Genomic DNA, 6000 nt, shown 5'->3' with positions numbered 1-6000 from the left:
CGTATTGGTGACTGGTGATTTTGTTTTTGAAGCACGCACTTAGGAGTGTTTAATTCTTGAGCCATTTTCTTAGGCGATAGAACTTAGTGGCCATGCTTCTCTAGCTGTAGGTGTTTGGGTTTGGTTTTTATTGATGTTCAAAGTTCCAGGAAGGAAACTGGTCAATATGCTAATCCTCCCGCCGGATTTGTTCTATAAAGCAAGGCGTTTTGAACCGTTTGCATCAACCCAACCGTGTTGTCTTTTTCTTGCCCTTTCTAAGTACTGAAGCAAGTGAGAATTCCTGGTGTCCTGATTCACATCTGTGACCCTTCTGTTTGGAGTGACTGCCCAAACAGAGTCAGGTAGCCACTCTCTCGGGGAGTTTAGCTGCACCTCCTTGCAAAAGGATTTTCCCAACTGGGCTTTTTGATCATACCCTATCTTGGAAGGGTGGAGAGTGTCACAATACCCTCACCTGAGTATCCTGCCACTCTGTACCACCTGTTGTACACAGTTAATTGTGCATGTTCGGGGAGAAGCTAGAGAACATGGACCTGGAAGATTAGGGGGAACTTAATGTATGTAGCTAAGGGGAGGCCCTCGTCCCCGCTTGGGAAAGGCTATCTAGTTACAACAGCTGCATGGAAGAATACCCATCCCACTGTAAGTAAAGCTCACCTGTGCTCTGTAAGGAAACACCATAAACTCATGCTTTCCTCAGAATGAACGTAGGCAGAAGTGCCTTGCTTTGTCCTCTGGACCCTAGGAGGAGGGGTAGATGCTGTGTCTCCCCAGGAAGGAATATTAGCAACTCCTGCCATCTGGGAGATAGTGGGAGGATCGTGAGTTTGGGAAGAGCAATAAACCCTGGTTCCATCCCCTCGAACCTCCAGAAAGGATAGAAGGGGATCTTCTGTCTGGCTTTTATATGACATGCAAACTAATAATACTTAATACAACCTAACTATTACTTATTTTTAAAACTCAAAATGAAGCAGTGTTCTATTTGGTTTCCTTTTGATCTTCCTCTCAGAAAACTGGACTGCTAGTATGCCTGTTTTAAGGCCCGGCTGCTGCCTTTCTTGATTTGTATCAATTTAGATCTTTCCCTGAAACTAGTAACAACTTCTGTTCAGGACTTAAAACCTTACTAAAACTTAGCTTTGGATACATTTGGCTGATCCATTCATCTGGATTCAGAAGTCTTTACAGAAGAAAGGTTAAGCTGGTCTATAAGCCAGTCTGCTATATACTTCTGTGTCCCACAGACAAGGAATGGTTTTTAGTTTTAAATGGTTGGAAAGCAGAACATGTCCTGACTTGAAAAAATATATGAAATTCAAATTCCATTGTCCATAAGTGAAGGGTTTTGGTTTATTTTACTATATATATGTGTGAATGTTTTAACTGAATATATGTATGTGCACCAAGTGCACGCCTGGTGCTGGGAGAGGTCAGAAGAGGTCATTGGATCCCCTGAAACTGGGGTTACATGTGGTTATGAGACACCGTGCCGGAAATAAAACCCACATCTGGAAAAGCAACCAGTGCTCTTAACCACTGAGTCCTCACCACTCCAGCCCGTAAGTGAAAGGTTTATTGAAATTCAGCTGCATTAATCATTCATGGATTGTTCATGGCTGTGCTTGTTTCCCTTGACAGTAGGAAAGTTGAGTTGCTGCCTTTGTAGTGCCACGTGTACTGCCATCCTACACCATATTTTATTTTCCTAGTACCTGCCCATCATATCAAAACAGGAAACGTGCACTTTACACGTGCTTTCAAGTTCATGAAAGCATAGCTTTGGGGAAAGGACTTTACATTTTCTTCTTTAAGCGTAATCTTGATATACTCTCAAGGCATCTTCACTATTATCCTGTTGCAAAGTATTTGCTTGGTTTTTTTTAAAATGTGTTTTATCTGCATGTATGTATATGCATCACTTAGGGGCTTGATTTGATGCCTGTAGAAGCCAGAAGAGGCTGTATGGGGTCTCCTGGGACCGGAGTTGTTATAGATAGGTGTGAGACATCCTGTGGGACTGTTAATGGGACCCAGGTCCTCCAGAAGAGCAGCCAGGGCTCTTAGCTGCTGATCTTCAGTAGTGTCCATCTCTCCATGTTGGCAGGGTCAAGCAATTCCTGGGCCCACTTCCGCCCATACTCTCAGGACCTTGTGAGAGCTCGGATAACTGAACCTTAGCAAATGCTTCCTAAGGTGATCTTTTTCCAGCAGGGTACCGCAGAACTCTGTGAAAGCCTGTCTCCTGAGTTGACATCAGGTAGCCAGAAGTCAGGGAGAGTGCTATCTCTGGTACAAGGTTTCTGGCATTCATTTTCATTATAATGCTAGGATGCTAATTTGGCAAATGCAGTATGTTGACATTTCCAGGATAAACTCTTGACAGTGTCCCCCACTTAGGAGAAAACAATAGAAGAATTAAAAACTTTAAGATGCATTATCTCAGTGAAAAGTTTTTGCACCCCGATAGGCCTCTCCACCGATGCAGCAATCCAAATCAGAACAAATTAGAAAAAGCCTTTTACTTTTAATGGGAAAAGTGTTCCCGGGTGATTCTCTGCCACCCCCAGAGAGGAGAGAGGAACAAGATACCAAAAAACCTATTTTCTGGGTTGCAGTTTAAATACCCTATGGCAGTGGTCTTGAGCATCTCTGGGGCAGGAGCCTTGTTTGGTGGGCTTTGAGGGGACGGGTTTGGGAAGAGAGATGGGGGAGGGGAGTTGAGGTGGACCTTCCAGTAGAACATTCCAAACTCTTTGGGTATATGGATGCCAGGGTGCCAGGGGCTGAGGTGGAGCTCCCACCAGAACACTCATCACAACATAATTTCATGAAAATAACCTGCAACCAAAGAATCTTTACAAATAGCCAGTTCGTTAGCCAAAGGAAGTCATTTACCAAGATCAGTTAAGTCGTGTTCGAGTGTTTCAAGTGCAAGTGTCCAGAGAAACACCAGACCTTTGGTTAACAGTTGCTTGAGGACTGAGGAAGACATTAGAAACAACATCAAATGATTTTGAATGCTTTTCTTTGGTATTTAATCAGTCAAATGTTACTGATAGTTGGCCTTAATTTTTGAGAAATCAATACTGAGTTTGGACTGAATTAAAGAATTAAAAATTGAAAGATGCTCCGGGCGGTGGTGGCGCACGCCTTTAATCCCAGCACTCGGGAGGCAGAGGCAGGCGGATCTCTGTGAGTTCAAGGCCGGCCTGGGCTACCAAGTGAGTTCCAGGAAAGGCGCAAAGCTACACAGAGAAACCCTGTCTCGAAAAACCAAAAAAAAAAAAAAAAAAAAAAAAAAAAAAAAAAAAAAAAAATGAAAGATGCACCAGGCAGTGGTGGCTCATGCCTTTAATCCACGCCTTTAATCCCAGCACTCGGGAGGCAGAGGCAGGCGGATCTCTGTGAGTTCAAGGCCGGCCTGGGCTACCAAGTGAGTTCCAGGAAAGGCGCAAAGCTACACAGAGAAACCCTGTCTCGAAAAACCAAAAAAAAAAAAAAAAAAAAAAATGAAAGATGCACCAGGCAGTGGTGGCTCATGCCTTTAATCCACGCCTTTAATCCCAGCACTCGAGAGGCAGAGCCAGACAGATCTCTGTGAGTTCAAGGCCAGCCTGGTCTACAGAGGGAGATCCAGGACAGGCACCAAAACTACACAGAGAAACCCTGTCTCGGAAAAAAAAAAAAATCGAAAGATGTTCAAAACCATTGTCAGTATAATGTAAAGTAAATCTGCTAGGTGTACTACAACTGATGATAAAGATAAGCAGAAAATGGTTTAGTTGACTAAAGTTGTAAACCTTGTGGAACATGAGGTGTTTAAAACATGCAAGTGTTCAATTTAGTATTCATCAATGGATACTTGGCAGAAATTCTACTGATAAGGAGCGGCTAGTGTCAGCCATTCACTTCATTCACTCTCATGGACCTGCTCACCAGTTCTATGTTTTGAAACAAGCAGAAAAATCTATTTTCATGTTTCCTCAGGCCAGACTTGCTAAGTAGTCCTGACTGACCTTGAACTCCTTGAGACCAGGCCTTAAACTTGTAATTATCCTCACTTTTCCAAGTTTGAAACAAGCAGAAAATTCTGACTTTTACCACATTGAATTCAGTGCTAACTTTTATTGTTTGTTGTTTTTCAAAACAGGGCCTCACTGTGTAACCATAGCTAACCTCAAACTCACTGTGTACTCTAGGCTGGCCTCAAACTCAATGAGATCCCCCTGCCTCTTATCTCCTGAGTCTGGGGATTAAAGGTGTGCATTACCGCACCAGGTTTTTTATTGTAATTTTTAAACCCAGGGTTAACAGACATTTTTCTGAATGAGAACTGTTTTCAGTCACATGGGACACCAAGTGTCTTTGGCTACCAGCTCTTGTGAGTTCAATAGCTTTCCTTAACAATTTTGCCCTAAAATTACAATGCAAAACAAAACCTTCCCTGTGATAAGTTTTCAGCAAAAACTAACGTTTAAATCAGAAGCATACCAAGTTGTTTTATACTTTTGGTGCTATTAAAATTCAACTTAGAGGGCTGGCAGAAATGATTCAGTGGGTAAAAGCATTAGGTATGCAAACCCAATGACCCCAGTTCAGTCCCTGGAATCCAGCACTTGGGAGGCAGAACCAGGTGGATCTCTGTGAGTTCGAGGCCAGCCTGGTCTACACAGCGAGATGCAGGACAGGCACCAAAACTACACAGAGAAACCCTGTCTCGAAAAAACAACAAAACAACAACAACAACAAAAAGCTGGACTCAAAGGCACACGTCTGTAATCCCAGCACTCCCACAAGGAGATGGGACAGAGGCAGAAGAATCACTCAGAAGCTCAAGGGCTTGGAGTCCCTTCAGCAACAAGTGGAAGGGAAAAACAGCTCCTAAAAGTTGCACTCTTACCTTCACAGATGGCATGGCATGTGCGCGTGCACGCACATACACACACACACATATACACACACATACACACACACACATGCACACACACAGACACCCCTAAAAAATTAAAAGCAGAAAGTGAAATCTCCATTCCCCACAAATTCTCAATGGATATGTTTTTCCATAGTTCTTTACTTTCTTTGTTTATTTTGATGCAAGTGCAATGAAAATTGTATTTCAAAGTCCATTTAACTGCAATTGAGTCTTTCATGTTTTTTTTTTTTTTCAAATAACTGTTACTAAATTTGTTCTTTGGAGAGATGGCTCCATGGTTAGGAGCACTTGTTGCTCTTGCAGAGGACCTGAGTTTGGTTGCCAGCATCCACGTAGTGGTTCACCACCATCAGACACTCCAGTTCCCAGGGATTCAACAGAATCCCTCTTCTGATGTCTCCAGATCCAAGTACACACGTGATGTACACACAGACAAGCAGCAAAAACACTTATAAATGTAAAATAAGTAAATCTTTAAAAAATATTCTTTGACAATTTAATACACGTATATATTGCATTGTGATTGTTCTCACCTCCTACCCTCTCTTCTCTCCTGTTCACCTCCTGCTCCTTCCTACAAGTCAGTCCCCTTTCCTCATTGATATTGTTTTGTTTGATGGCCTACCGAGTGTAATCGGGGCTGTCTGTGTGACCATGTGCTGGGAACTACCACTGGAGCCTGATAGGCTCACCAGTGAGTTCAGCCAAAGACAATGACAGCCACCTCCTGCTAGAATCCACACACACACACACACACACACACACACACCCATTGGCAGCAATAGCTCTGCAGGGAGCCCCTTACTGATCCGTGATTAGCTGTTGACAGGTACAGTCTTGTGTAGGTCCAATGCAGGCAGCTACTGTCAGGTCATGGTTGGAATGGGCGTGCCATGCCCCAAAGTATTTCACAGCCTGCCTCCCTATCTCCCAGCTCACATTCTCCCCCGACCCCCTTCTGTGATATTCCCCTGAGCCTTGGAAGTGGTCTACATGTCTTGTGTAGGGCTGAGCACTTAACTATCCAAGAGCTTCTTCTTAATCTATTGGAAATTATATAC

The sequence above is a fragment of the Peromyscus eremicus genome, chromosome 17 (assembly GCF_949786415.1).
Source record: "Peromyscus eremicus chromosome 17, PerEre_H2_v1, whole genome shotgun sequence".
NCBI lineage: Eukaryota > Metazoa > Chordata > Mammalia > Rodentia > Cricetidae > Peromyscus > Peromyscus eremicus.
Note: the sequence above shows the minus strand (reverse complement) of the source record.